The sequence below is a fragment of the Tursiops truncatus genome, chromosome 1 (genome assembly GCF_011762595.2).
Source record: "Tursiops truncatus isolate mTurTru1 chromosome 1, mTurTru1.mat.Y, whole genome shotgun sequence".
Taxonomy (NCBI): Eukaryota; Metazoa; Chordata; class Mammalia; order Artiodactyla; family Delphinidae; genus Tursiops; species Tursiops truncatus.
Genome location: NC_047034.1, coordinates 110,490,518 through 110,505,928, shown reverse-complemented (window position 1 = coordinate 110,505,928; position 15,411 = coordinate 110,490,518). Strand labels below are relative to the sequence as shown.

At 39.2% G+C, this 15,411-nt stretch overlaps 1 protein-coding gene and 1 long non-coding RNA gene across 2 annotated transcripts in view; one reads left to right on the top strand and one right to left on the bottom strand.

Annotated features, from left to right (window-relative positions):
* TTLL7 (tubulin tyrosine ligase like 7) overlaps nucleotides 1–6,523 on the bottom strand; it is a 155,084-nt gene extending 148,561 nt beyond the window's left edge. Inside the window, exon 1 of the mRNA XM_033864301.2 lies at nucleotides 6,399–6,523. The gene's annotated coding sequence lies outside the window, so the exon portion shown is untranslated. The remainder of the gene's footprint in view (nucleotides 1–6,398) is intronic.
* Nucleotides 6,524–6,765: 242 nt separating this feature from the next.
* Nucleotides 6,766–13,434, top strand: LOC109547330 (uncharacterized). Its single transcript, XR_012324054.1, has 3 exons — nucleotides 6,766–7,152; nucleotides 8,112–8,260; nucleotides 8,560–13,434. It is a non-coding gene; the product is annotated as an uncharacterized lncRNA (long non-coding RNA).
* Nucleotides 13,435–15,411: the final 1,977 nt, after the last annotated feature.

Below are 15,411 nucleotides of genomic sequence, written 5' to 3'. Positions count from 1 at the left end.
ATTTCTGACAAGTGAAAAAGTTTTCCACATATGTATAGTCCACTTGATTTTAAGAAGCACTGATCCCTCCCTTTAAAACTTTCCTGAAAATTAAAATGTATGTTTTCCTTTAATTTTTGCAGCAAATTCCAGAAATAACTTGTTTAAATTTTCCAAAAATAATGGATTGAAGTATGTGTGTGTTGACTAAGGGTGAAACTGACATGGACTAAAGTAGACATCAGAGATTAGGAAAAAGTATTCAATGGATTTGACGACTTTTTTTTTTCTCAAATACTGTAAAAGTAGTAAAACCATTAAAACTAATAAATGAATGAAGGTCATCCCCTTGTTTACATATAACAGTAAATAGTAGCGCCTATTGTCAAAATTAGTATAAAAGGGGCAGCTGTAGACCAATTTCTAATCTTATGATGATTCGGCATGCATTTTGCCTTTTTTTTTTTTTCCCTCTGCCTAGCTCGATTTTTCACATCATTAAAACGGAGGAAGTAATATCTGTCAATCTTCAGGATTCTAGATTGAGAGATGTAAGTAATTAAATACAACATTATCATCTTGGATGTGATCAAACCTACAGCTAAATGAAAATGTCTCCATCTGGTTTCATGTGAACTAAACTGATTGTAGAAAGTGTTCAATTTCTATCTTTCCTCTCCATAGAGTAGCTAGCACATATTTGTTTGGGTAACTGCAGACAGACCGATTCTAAATATAAACTGAGACGTGTGCTAAAATTACTGTCCTGATTTTTCAGCAATCACTATGAATGTCACACATGATTACAGATTTTATTTATTAAATACCTGGAAAAAATAGATTTTAAATAATAGCAATGACAAAATTACACATGAAAATCTTCCCATCAAATGCAATGATGCAAATTAAATCCACAGTTCCTAACTTTTCCTACCAATACACCACACATACAACGATTCATATCACAAAGCCAGTCAAACACAGTACTAGAATCACATCAATTAGATTTTACACAAATTTTAAGTGAGCTCTCTTCTCTTACAAAAGAAAGACAGTACTACCTTAAATGAGAAGTATACCTAAACAGCCCTAAAATTCTAATCCAGCAAAGAGCATAGAAATAATCTTGAAGCTGCTGCCTGGACTACTGCTGATCCATCTTCCAAATTTACAAATTCTCACTTTACTTTAAAAAGTCAACTTCACTGCAAATAAGCTCACAGAGGAGGGAGGAGAATTTTTATGAAAACAAGCTACTGCCACCTTGCTGAATTAGATGTGTCACCAGTTCAGACTTTGCAAAGTAGTGGGTAAAAGAGATAGAAATGTTCAAAATAATCTTTTATCAAACATAATGTTCCATTTCACGTAGCTACGCAGAACAAAAATAACACAGAAGTTTGGAAGCTCAGGTGCCATAACACAATTTAGAAAAACCAAACAATGTGGACAGTTCAGCATGCCCATTGGACCAAAAATATCATCAATTTCAAAAGAAAGGAGTAATCAGCCCCAGGGGAGACGCAGTGACCACTTGACCACCTAACTCTAAACCTTCAAAGAAGTCAAAGAAACACAGTCCAACTAGTTGCTTACAAGTAAGAAGTGAAAGAAAAATGAGAAAATTGGATTTATCACTCAACTCCCAGAGCCTAAACAACCCAACACCTTGGCTTTGTCAACTATCATGTATACCATGGGTGGGAACGTGTCAGGTAAATGTCAAATGGGAACTAACGAAACAAGGGTAGTGGAGAATAAATAATAATAATAAATAATTTAAGTTTTTAGCTTTAACTTAACCCTAGGGAAAACTGTTGACTAAGCCCAGTTGAACTTTGACAAATAATGCCTGGGAGGAATGGAAATAGACTTACCACCTTCTAATAGCTTAAGCAAACTGTTTTAAATAGTAGGTCCCAACTAAGCACACGACAAATTCTGCCCAGAATATTACTCAGCCTACCTCAGTGCCCAATTTCCACCAGAAATCATCTTGTCAGGTCCTAAAAAGACGGGGCCTATTTTTGGTTTGTAAAGTGATGCTTCAGTTTTCATTGTTTCCTTTCACATCTTCCCAAACTGATGATATATTCCAAGTGCCTGCCTCTCTGCTAACTACTTGTGCCCTCGAGGCACTTTCGTGTCCCTAACTCCCCTTCCACTGGTTCTCAGAGATACTTCATGGCCTCCCTGCCTCAGTGGCTCCCTGGCCTCAAATTCCAAGGAGAATGGGGGTGGGATCCAGAGGAAACCCAGGTGAGAGCCTGGGGAAGCAAGGCAGAGGCCTGGCCAATGTACCTGTCCAAGGAGGTAGCGTCATGTAACCCTACAACTGGTGGGACACTGAAGCACACTGTCTCTCCTCAATGAGGGGAATTTCCTCTGGTCGAGAAATACTGGGAACGAGAGGAGGGGACACCCGAATGCCAGCAGGGGATGTTGGAAACCTTAGGCGACTCCCCAGCGGCTGCTGTTCTCAAAGGCCATCTCTGGCAATGTGCACGGTGGAGAGGGCGAGAGTCTTCAACGTCCACCAGACACCCTTGCACCATGTAACCTGGGCTTCTGCTGAGAACTGAAGGAGGTCTGGAATTCCTGCGCTTACCTATGTGGATTCTCCAAATTAGAACGCGATAGTGAGTTCATAAGCCTTGCACTGCTGGGATACTGCAGCTGAGACCTGGGAACCTGATACAGAAGGGTGGAAGAAGTTTGAAAGAGACAGATATTGTGTGGAGGATAGGGGTGGATTCCTGAGGGAAGAGCACCGTAAAGGAGAGAGTTGACGTCCACAAATACAACACCAGGACCAGAAAGTAGTCTATCACACAAGCCCCTTCTCTGGCTACAAACTCTTGCTCACTCTCACCAAACCTGTCCTCCATTATTTACATCTTCTCTCTTCAGTGGCCCCAACTGCCTGCCTTTCTCCCAGTATCCATGATTTAACTAATCTTTCTAATCAAAAGACAAGTTTGCCTGAAACAGTATAATCTGAGGAGTCACAGACAGGAGTGTTATTAATTATTAACATGCAAATATCCTGTACTTAATATGCTAATGCTCCAAAGAATACAGAATCCAGTAGAGTTTTAAAACTTGCATAAAATTTAGTCAAAGTAAGCATCACAAAAAAAACCTGTAACTATGTGTAGTAATGGATGTTAACTAGACTTACTGTGGTGATCATTTTGCAACATATACAAATATTAAATCGTTACGTTATATACCCAAAACTATTAAAATGTTATATACCAATTATAGCTCAATTTTTTTAAAAAAAGTCAAACAAGAACTCATACCTTTTAACCCAGAACTTTTATTTCTGAGACTCTATCCTAAGGAACTAATTTCTAAAATTTAGAAAAGAGCTTATGAACAAAGATGTTCATCACAGTGTTATTTATTATACAATGGCTATGTATTTGTATAACAGATTCACTTTGCTGTATACCTGAAACTAACACAACATTGTAAATCAATTATACTGCAATAAAATTTTTTTAAAAAATACAGTGCCAATGAGGAGTGATTAGGAATTTATGGCACATCTACCTCATGGAAACTTATGTAGGCATTTTAAATGTTCACTGTCAAATTGTAATTAAGTGAAAATTACTGTTATAAAATTTAAAGTAAAAATGTATAAAAAGTAATATACACAGCATGATTAAAACTATGTGCGGAAAAAAGAGTGGAAGGAAACACATCAGTATGTTAATAGTGGTTGTCTTCAGTTAGTAAGATTACGGTGATTTTTTTAATATATTCTTAGTTTCCAAATTGTTTGTAATACTATAATGAAAGGGGGAAAGCTTTTAAAAAGGCAAACCTCCTTGGAAGAGGAAAAATCTTACTTGCATAGAAAACTTTCTGGGTTAGTACTTTTAATATCAGTACCCAGGAAATATAACATTTTCTCAAACAGCACTTGGAACAAGGAATATGGAGCAAGACAAGCCAAAGAGAAACTTGGCTTGCTCAGTCACCTACACTAGTTCCCTATGATTACCCAATAAGGAGCAGATTTCACTGCCTGATACGCAAGGTTCCTCATAATTTGTCATCATGCATCCAAACAGTACATGACCACTTCTCTGCTGAACTTCTTCATCTGGCTTTCTCTTTCCTACTAAAAGCCTTCCCATCTCTCAGAGAGTGATTTAATACACTTCCATCCATGAAGACTTTCCTGATCCTCTTATGGCCCTAGCCATTACTATTTCTCCTTCTTCTTAAGGTGTTCATGTGGCACTTAAGTCTGCACTACATTTTTCCAGTATTAAGCCAATTCTACCTATTTGGTTAATCGCTCATATGTAGGTAAATATTTTCCCAGCTAGACTTTTAGTTTCCCCAGCTAGACTTTTAGAATTTAGATGGTCTGCAGATAGTAGTCATTTGACAAACACACACACACACAAAGGGAAGAGAGAGAGAGAATACAGTTCCAAAGCCAAGTTGGTATTATATTCATACTCAGTGATGTTATCTAAATAAAGTGTATTGCATCTGTTTTAAAATGCTCCTACTGACCCTCCAACGCTAGAACATGCACTTTCCTTTTTTTTTAAATAGCAGTGGGATTGTATTTTTGCTTATTCATTTATACCAATTCTGCTGTCTCCTTTGGGATTAAACAGATTGGACCACAAGAGGCCTCACTGAGGTCAGGGTATGGTCTATAGCCATATAAAGAACAAAAAGAAATGACCTCCTAGAAATCAAACTTAAGACTCATCTCAAGACCCTACTTCTCTTAACAGCCTTGTCTGAACAACAAATGTAAATTTGTGCCTCCATTTTATCCCTTTAGTCTATCAATATCCTCATCAACTCAAAAAAGAATTCTCCAATGCAAATGGTTAAATACTTTAGAAATGATGGACGAAGATGACTATGATCCTATCTGCCCTCATATACTAGTCCAGTACTTGGAGATAATGAGCATTTGTACTATAGCAACCTGCTTCCTGAAACATCAACAAGAGTTGCATATCTTAAGAGAAAATACATAAATCGTAAATGAAAGCAAATCAAATGGCCAAGCAAGGAACAAAGAAAAACCTAGCATCCATTATTTTTATAGAAAGAGCATACAAGGTCAATATAACTGTTGACTCTGAAGGGCAGGGTAAAAACAAATCAATACAGTCTCCCACTATACAGAGCTACACTTTGCTACAACACATGTTTTGTGTAAGAGTCAATGCTTGTCCAGATTCCACCACTAGCTAGCTGTGTAATCTTGAACCTTCTCTGTATTTCAGTTCCTTCGTCTGTAAAATGGAGCTATCACCTGCTATGCCAAAGCACCATCTATCACTGCCAAAAAAGTGTTGAACAGCTCCTGTTATGACCTAGCTCTCCTATGCAGTGTGGTCAAGATACTACATTTTGGCATATGCTTTCTAAGAAAATAGTATATTTTTTCATATAATTCAAAGAATGCTCCTACTTTTACACTAAAAGAATGGTAATTCCATACACAGGAAGTTTACAGGTTGTTGCTGTTGTCTGAGATTACTTCTATGAAAATTAATACTATGTTTAATATGTAATAAATCATATACTTGTACATATAACTTGGACACACTTGGATACACAACTCCTTAATACAGTGGAAGGTTCGTGGGCTTTGGGATCAGGGCATCTCATATCCAAATACCTATGCTGTGACCTTGAGCACGTAATTTAACTTCCCCGCTTTTCACTTTGTACATTTGGTTCTGAGTTGTTGTCGTGATTTAATGAAATTATTTATATATATATATATGTATACATAAAGTGCCTAGGCTCTGAAAGTATTATTTCCTACCTCCCTTAAATCTTTTCCTACTATGTCAAGACCAATCAAACCCACTCTGAATACAAGACAGCTTGGATACAGCATCTTTCTCACACGTTTGCGGGGGATGCAACGCGATGTCAAGTTGCACGAATGATGGCACGAATTGGGCATCCAAACGAGGAAGAAGTAGAAAAAATGACAGGTGTAGAAAAGGGCCCTAGACTTCACTCGCCTGTGCGAAAAAGACACACTGAATACTGCACCGCACACTCACGGAGGTCTGTACCGTGATGTGGGAAAAGGACAGAATCACAGAACAAGCCAGCAGGGAGCCTCCTAGCTCCCCCCACCCGACCTCGCCCGCCGGGGTCGTTCATCTGGAACCCAGAAGCTGAGGAGAGAGCAGCAACTGACCTCGCCCCCCCACCCTCCCCCATTCTGCCCAAATCTCTCAGGGCGCGAATGGTGCTGAATCATTAGCACCAACAGCAGCAGCTCCCCGTGCCGCTGCTCCCGCGGGGGCCAGTGTCCCCGGAGCAGTGACCGTCCGGGGGGGGGACCGACACCTCGGGGGCGTGGGGACAGGGAAAGGGGGTCAGGGAGGATCGGGGCAGCAGGTACTCACCGGAGTAAGGAAAACCCAGCCCGGGTCCTCGCCTCCGGGCTGCGGACGGTCCCTCCACGGCTCCCGCGCGCCTCGGCTTCCCACCGCAGCTGCCCCGGGCCCGGCAGCCCGCGCTGAATGTCGGCTGCTCCCCTCCGCCCGCCCACCCACCCACCGCCCGCGGCAGCCACAGCTCTGGGCGCCGGCGCTCGACCCGGAGCAGCTGGAACAGGGGTCGTTGCCAAAGGGGTGGTGGCTACCGACGGGCCAGACCATTCGCGGGCGGCGACCGGGGGTGCGCGACGTGCGCGGCGGAGCGGGAGCGAGGGCGCCGGGGCCGGCGACGGTTGGGAGGAACCAAGGACGAGGGGGCTTCTCAGCACCCCGCCCCTCTCCGGGATGGCTACGGGCGGGAAGGGCCAACCGAGGAGCGACCGCTTTTCCCTACTGACGACTGAGAAGGCGCTTTAGCTTTTCCGGCCCCCCTCCCGGTTTGCTTTGGTCCCGCTCTGGGTTCTTTTAGAAGCCGGCAAACAGAAGACCTAGCAACGCGGGCGCCTGGGCGGTGTCCCCTCCTAAGGAGATGTGAAAGGGCGCTGGCCCGGAGCCCTGCCTCCGTGCCCCTGCTGCTCCAGCGCGGGCCCCCGGGGCGCCAGTCCTGCTGCAGAGCTCACCACTGATGTATTACCACCAAACAGAGCGGGCCGTCTGGAGCACTTGAAGGGACTCTTCAGATCTTTTATCCAAGCATCTCTGTGGAGCAAAAAATAAAAGGGTATTTATCCAAAGCCAGCTTGAAAGTTAGAAAATAAAATCAAGTGGTGCCCCCATCCTGTAGGTGCTTTGTAGTTACGGAGAAGTGAGCGACAGTCTGATATCCGTTTTCCTTTCCTTCGCAAAGGTTGAACCACAGCAGATGGAAAATGTAGATTTAGGAAACCGCTTTAACATATAGATCTATACAAGATGATTAAAGAAATGCACAACTATTTGAGGGTCATTGTGCACCATTTTACAGATCAGTGTCTTGGGAATGGGGAGGGAATCGTGTCTTCATATGAAGTGAACTTTATGTAACTGGAAAGAGACGCCCCACACGTGACATCCCTTAGACTTTAGTGAAAGCACTTTTGTGGTCCCTGCCCCTGACACAACCAGGCTGAAACAAGTTCCTGTCAGACCATGGTGGAGATGGAGACAAGTGTATTGTTCTCCTTATAGAAAGAAAAAAAAAGAACAGAGTTGGCAACCACCTATAAAATATGATTTAAGGGAGACCAAAAAAAGGCCCACCAGATTCTCCTCAATATGAAATTCCACAGTTAAAAGCCGTTTTCTCTGGATTAAGGCTTTGTTCTCTTTTGAGTAAATTAACAAGACTTTTTAACATAAATTGAGTACCAGCTATGGACCAAACACGGGGCATGAGGGATTTTAGTTTCCCAACCAGGAATCAACCTGTGGCCCCTGCAGTGGAAGCATGAGGTCTTAACCACTGGACTGCCAGGGAAGTCCCCATATAGCTGCTATTTTTAAAAAAGAGAAACTGGCCTCAGAGTTTGTTGTGCTGGGTTCACATATCATAGAATGAGTGGCAGACCAGGCATTGCAACCTGGAGTTTTTGACTAACGCCTTTCCACTAGAATGCCTCTGGGAAACACAGGCTAAGCCTTATCCCACCCATGATTGGCACTTGAACATGAGTTTGTTTATCCTTCCCTTGTGAAAACTAGGTTTCATAGTGGAGAAAGGAACACTTCAGTATCTAAGTTGGACGTCACCCTGAGATTAGGAATAAGGATCAGAAAGAAGAAGCTGGACTTCATCCAGAACTAGACTGAAAACATCTATTTCAAAAACGCATGATTAAAGTCATGTGAAGGTGAGGAGGAATTCTTCACTATTTTTTTGTTAATCACTATATGGCATTTTACACAACACTTAAACAATTGTTACTCTATTACACTTTACGCTATTATTCTTCCAATCCCAGGTAGGAGAAAGAGTTTTTTAATGAGCCTAATGTCATTATATACCTCCTTATATACCTTACTAGAATTTAAAGAAGTTAACAGGGCATTAACAACTTTCATATCACCTTAAAGAAGCTTTCTGAAAATTAAGAAATTAAATTGTTAACCTTATGTTGTGCCATTGTTATGATGTTAACTTTTGTTATAGATGTTCGTACATCAGTACCAGCGCAACAGAAATGCCCTGAGCTCCACGTTGCTGAGAAGCCGGGGCACTAGATCCTCAGTGAAGCCAGGCAGCTGTGACTCAGGGCCAGGATGGCCTCTGCCTCGGAAATGTGTGATTCTTCTCTCCACGCACAGATGTTTCACTTTCAAAGGAGACAACAAAGGAACAGAACTGAGGTAGACAAGATGCCTTTTGAATTAGAATTCTCTGTCTGGTTGACAGAGATATAAGCAAGGAGCATAAGGTCTTTGGTGGGCCACCTGAGACCAAACTGGGATTTAGAACCTTATCATCTATAAACCTGATGGACTTGGTGACAACTCCAGCCATCTGTTCGTATACATTGATGATCTTGGAGCATGTGTTTCTGAATAAAGAAGGATGGAGAAATTTTGTGCCAGAGGCCTTGGGAAACTGTCGAAAGGAATGGAGGGAGTGATGTTGTGCCTGCATTCCCTGCTCTCCCACAGAGTCTTTGAAGGGTTTTAAGCCCTTTGGGGAAATAACTTAGGGCCAGAGACTGAGGAATCATTTTTGCAAATGACTGTGGGATTTCAGATTTAAGAAGTATTACTTTGGGCTCTGGTGACAAAGTATAGCACAGAACTGGAGAGAGGGTCATTCTCTCAACCCAGTCTGCCACAGACCTCTGTGTACCTTGTCACCAGTAAGGAAGGGCTCTACCCAGAGAAGGCATATTCTCATAAAGGACACTAGTGCCCAATCCAGGGTCAAGATAACTTGATGAGGAGAACAGACCAGTAGAACAGAAGTGGAATTCTTCCTGAGCATCTGAGAGAAATAACTGAAGATTTCCAGTCCTAAGTGGTGGAGCCCGGGTAGAGGGAGGTAATTGATAAAACTTATTTAGGCAGTGATATTAAGGTGAATTCATTTGTATTCACAAACCAGAATCACCTGGGGATGTTCAAATGCTATTACACTTAAAATTATATTAATAAAAAGAGAGCTAGAGAGAAAGAAACTACTTAATGCCTTTGATAAAAGTACAGTGTGAGCCACACCATGTTGAAACTTGATTCAAGAATATTAAGTACCTACTATGTGTTGGCCCCATACTAAGGTGTATGGTGACATTAACCTTCCAAGCTAGTCTTGCTGAGGAGAGTATTTACTAGCGTAATTGAGGCAGGAGATAAATGGGTTCCAGTTGTAGAATTTACAACTAGCCTCCTATTTATACTTCAGATAGAAATAACAACAGGAATAGGATGAATAGCTGGACTTTGTCTCCTGTGAACACTTTAAGATAACAGTAATGGCAGAGGCAGAGAGGGGCTAAGCCCTGCTTGGATAAAAGATAAGGAAGTCACATCTTTCTCATCGTTGGGGTCAGGGAGACACCCCAAATTACACATGCACAGAAAGTTTCCTCAGGAGAGGGGGCACCAGACCACAATAAGTTTTGCTAACTTCCCAGAGACCCTCAAGTTGAAATCCATCTTGGCTAAAGGATGCACGTGCACATAGGGAGGACCCTGAGACAAATCAGGTACAGGGTCAAAACAAGACAATTGGCCAGAGGAAAACAAAGACCTGGAAGACTGCCCCCTTATAAATGATCTAAACTTCCCAAAGGTACAACTCTTACTGAGCCCACCCATGTGTCTATCCGCACATATTCCTCTCTTAATAAGCACTTTACCTGCTTGGCTATTTTCCATCTCTTTGTTGAAATTCTTTCCCAAAGGGGCCGAGACCCAAAGCAGTGCCGCCATCTAGGTTCAATCCCTGGTCGGGGAACCGAGATGCCACTTCAAGTCCCCACAGCTGTGGCCACCCTACAGGTCCACTGAGATCATTATTTCTGTTTATTTGCTTTTAGCTAACACTTTTTAAATCATTATTATTTTTAAAGTAAGTACTATTATCCTATGAAGCACTATTTTCATCCTCATTTTTTAGATGAAGATACTTAAAGGTTAATTTGTCAAAGGTAACACAGCTGGAAAAAAGCAAAGCCAGGTTTCAAACTCAAACCAATACATGACGTAACTGTCTACATACTTTTACTGCCTCCTGATACACAGAAAGCAAGTTTCACATCGTATGTTTGTCTACCGTGGGAAATCTATTTTCTTTTTTTGTAATTGATTTTCAACTCTCATATTTAAAAGGAAATGAATCATTTCTCACAAAGAGGATTTAAATGAGAGTCCTCCCAGTGGAAACACTGTACCCTTTTCTATGGACTGTTTCAGTGGAACATTGGGTAAACGTTAGGTTTCCGTGCTCGGAATAGAAACCCTGAAACAAGAAGTGACCATTGCAGTATAGACTTAGCCAGTGATTTCTACACTTTTGCTACAGATTCTGATTGCAGGAACTCCTGGGTGAGACCCTAGAATCTCTACTTTTATGAAGCACCATAGGTGATTCTAATGCACAACCAAGTTTGACCAGTCCATACAAACAAGAACAGCTTTGGGCTCACAAAAACATCCAGTCTCCTAGACTCGCCCCTTAACCCTACCAATTATTGAGAAGGAAATGGGAGACTAGTATTTAAAACCTACTATATATAATTTCACATTTCTTGTACTGAAGTGTATTTATTAAATTGTTTAGAGTCTTTTTCAGTATTGTTTTGATCATTCTGAAAATTCTTCAAAAAGCCTTAAGTTAAAGATTATACTCACTCACAATTACTATTATATGTAGATATCTGGAACTTAAGACTCTTTTCAATTATTATATGGTATTTTTCGTGCAAGAAAAAAGAGTCCAATTAGCACAGTGTAAATTTATGCATTAATTTTTGGAGAATTGACATATCTGTAACAATAAGTCATTCCATCCAAGATGATAATGGACTTTTCCATTTGCTTATATTTTGTCATGCATTTCCTAAGAATATTTTCGTAGTTTTGTTCATATATGTTCTGCACCTACTAAACTTACACCAAATTATTTTCTAGCATTTGTCCTTTGAGTAAAATATTCTTCCCATTTCTTTTTTTAGGTGCTTTTGCGTGAACAGAGCTAGACTGGTTACTTCTGTAATTTATTTTGTATTCAACACACCAGATTCTCTTCTAACTTGCTTTTTCATGAGAGTCTTTTGGGTTTTCTAAAAAAACAGTCATCATCATCAGGAACTTTATCTCCTTTTCCATTATTTATACTAGTTATTTTACTTACATTTGCTAGAATCACCAATACAAGTGATTACAGTGATGCCTGTCTGATTCCTGATTTTAAGTGAAAGATATATTTTTTGCCATTTAAGATAATGTTTATTTGTGGGCTTCTCTTTATTATAAGTAATTTCCTTCTATTCCTATTTTGCTTCAAGTTTCCCTTGGCATTGGTTGCTTGACCTTTGTCTGATGCCTTTTCACCACCTATTGATAATGGTTAGGATTTTTCCCTTTAATTTTTAATGTAATCAATATGTAGGTAGACTTCCTGGAATTGAACTGCCCTTTCATTTCTCTAATAAAAGACTGTTTTGTCACAGTGTATCACTCACTTGATTCACTCCTCTATTATGTTCTCTAATATATTATTTAAACATTTGGCATTTATAGTCATAGATGAAATGGCCTGCACTTTTGTTGTTGTTGTTGCATTCCTTCTTTGGCATCAGTATTGGAGGTGCTCTGGTCTCATAAAACTAACTGGAGAACTTTCAATCCTTTTCTAAGACCCACAATAGTTTAAATAATATTGGAATTATCTATTCTTTAATGGTTAGATTAAAAATTCACCTGTGAATCCATCTGCCTGCTGCCTTTTTTGATAGGATATCATTTATCACTTTTCCAATCTTTTCTGTAATAATTGGTCTATTCAAGTTTTCACCTCTATCTCATTTGTGATCATGTATATTTTCCTAGGAAAGTATTCATTTCTTCTAGGTTCTTGTTCTTTTAATACTGCTTTAGAGTCACTGTATTTACTTGGAATTCTTTTAAGTTCTTTCTACTTTCACATTATTAATCTTGTCTAATTTTTATTGCATTCTCTTTTCTTATCAGGCTCATATAGTATTTATCTATTTTATTGGTCTTCTTAAAGAATCAATCTTTGAATTTATTATTCTTTTCTGCTATTTCATCTATTTTAATAATTTCAGCTTTTATCAATATTAATTCTCTCTTCAAAGTTTCTTTTGTTTTGCTTTCATTGATGTTCTTATCTGGATTCATTAAGATAAGTACTTAATTCTTTTATTTTTACATTTCTGCTTCCATACCTAAGGGCAACACATTTTCCTCTAAGTTCACCTTTGCTGTTCCCCATTATTTTAGTACAAATTGTTTGTTTTTCCATTGCTTCTGTGGTATGAACATTTATGTCCCCTCCCAAATTCATATGTTAAAATCTTAATCCCCAAAGATAATGGTATTAGGAGGTGGAGCCTTTGGGATGTGCTAAAGTTATGAGGGTGAATCCCTCATGAATGAGATCAGTGCCTTTGTAAAAAGAGTCCTAGAAAGATCCTTAGTCCCTTCCACCATGTGAGGACACAGTGAGAAAGTGCCTGCTATGAACCAGGAATAAAACCCTCACCAGAAGTGATATTAGACTTCCAGCTTCCAGAGCTGTGAGAAATAATTTTTTGTTGTTTATAAGCTACTCAATCTGTGATATTTTGTTATAACAGCCCAGAGAGACTAAAACAATTCTTTAATTTTCTCTTTCATACCAGGTTTATCTCATTGTGTATTTCTTAATTTCCAATTAACTTTATTGGACTGTAATGAGAGAACATAACGTATAAGCTCTCTACTTTGAATTTGTTAAGGTTTTCTTTTTGCCTAGCACATGATTGATTTTTGGAAATATTCTGTGGAAACATGTTTTTATATATCCTATTCAAGAAATAAAATGTTCTATATTAATATGTTAAATCAAGTTTATAAATTGCATTATTCGTTTCCTCTATATCCTCTCTATAGCTTTTGCGGGGGGAGTCTATTAAATTATTCGAATTCTTGGAAATATACTGAAAAATTCAGTACAATTGTATTTTTATCATGTTCTTTCATTTATTTTTTTTCATAGAAATAAAATGTCCCCTTGTAATCCTAAAAGTTTTGTTTGTATATTTAGTTTCTTATTTTATTTGCTAAAAACAGTGCATTTAATCAATTTATAATGTCTGTCCTTATCCTATTGGGTGCTTTTATCCTTCTATTCCACTTTGTCTGCCATTAATATTTCCTCTCTTGATGTCTTTCTATGCATTTCCAATGTTTTGTTTGGTTTTGGTTTTTATGGTTCTTTTATTTTCAAATCCCTTTTATTACTGTATTTTAAGTATGTATTTTGCAAAGAGCAAAATTCTGCTCTTTTTTAAAAAACTGTAACAGACTTTTGTAATAATAGAATTTGAGTCTATCACATTTTATATAATGCTTGATATGTATCACATTGCTCTTTCCATATTATTTTTTACTTACTTATCACACCACATTATGATAAGTGGGATAAGGGGAAACCTTTACCTTTTTTATGCTTGCTTGTCTGATCAAGTTTTATTCATTCCTCTTTCCCCTTGTTTATTTGCAAGTTTATTTGCAAGTTGTTTATTTCCATCTTTTAATTTGTTTTTCATAAATGGTTATCTCCCCTTCTCTTGTTCTCATAATCAGATATTATTACTGGGCTATTATATGAGAGCAAGATATTAATTACTTTCCTTACCAAGATTCTATTTTCCTCCTTTTCCATTTCAATAAGGTTTAGAATACTTTCACTTTCTTCCTCTTTCAACATTCTTTCTCTTTCAACATTCTTTCTCTCCTACGCTCCAGTTCTATTTCTGTCTTTATCTTTTTCCATCTTGAAATTTCTATTCTGGCCTGTGTCTTATTTGGTTAAAGCATTTTCTTGTAGATTTGCCTCTGATGAGGTGCATAAGTAGTAAATTCTTCCTTGTATATCTTCAAATACCTTTCTTTCATACTTGTCCAGGTATTGAATTCTTTGGTTGTGGTCCTATTCTGAGAGAAATCTACAGATACTAGTACATTCTTGTTTCTAGCTCCATTGTTGCAAATAAGAAGTCTGATGGGTTTTTTTAGATAATTTGTTCATAAGTGCTTGGAAACATGTGAGAATTTCCCCTGTATCCTTGGCATTCAGGGATTTTAGCAGACTTAGGTCTTAAAATAGGGAAATTTTTATACTGATTATTTTTACTTATTGCCTTATCTCCAATTGTTCTTTCTTCTCCCTTTGAAATTTCATAGGTGTTAGGTCCCTTGGACCTGACTTCCATTTCCTTTTGAGGTTCACTTCGCTTTGCCTTATGCTTTGAGATATTTCTTAGCACTTGATGTTCAGACCACTGATTCAGTTTCAATAGAGACTGTCCTCTCCCACAGTTCTTTTCCTGATTTTTTTTTATTTTGGAAGCCACATTTTCAATTATAGGAAGAATTTTTTTATTCTAGTCTTGAATCTTAATTCAAAATGTCACCATCTCCTTCAACAGCACTCTATCAGTGGTGTGTCTGTTCTAATGACTGCTTTTCTCTCAGTTATTGTGTGGGTTATTTTTCTATGTCAACTCATTGGAGCTCAGATGCTAAATGAAAAGAATCTCACAGACCTTGAAAGATGAAGCTATCTCTAACTACAGGAGCCTGCCAGACCCTGCTGCTGGTCTTGAAGGAAACCCCCTCCCTGCTCTCAGATCTCCCACAGCCTGAGGAACAGGGAGATCCAGTGTTCCTGCACAGCTTTGGTTTGGCCGTGTGAAGGTAAGAAGATCTGGGCCAACATTGTCTTCTGTCTGGAGAGTTACAGATCTCTGACGTCCCAGCATTTCCGAACATCCACTGAGGACGTTACACTTCC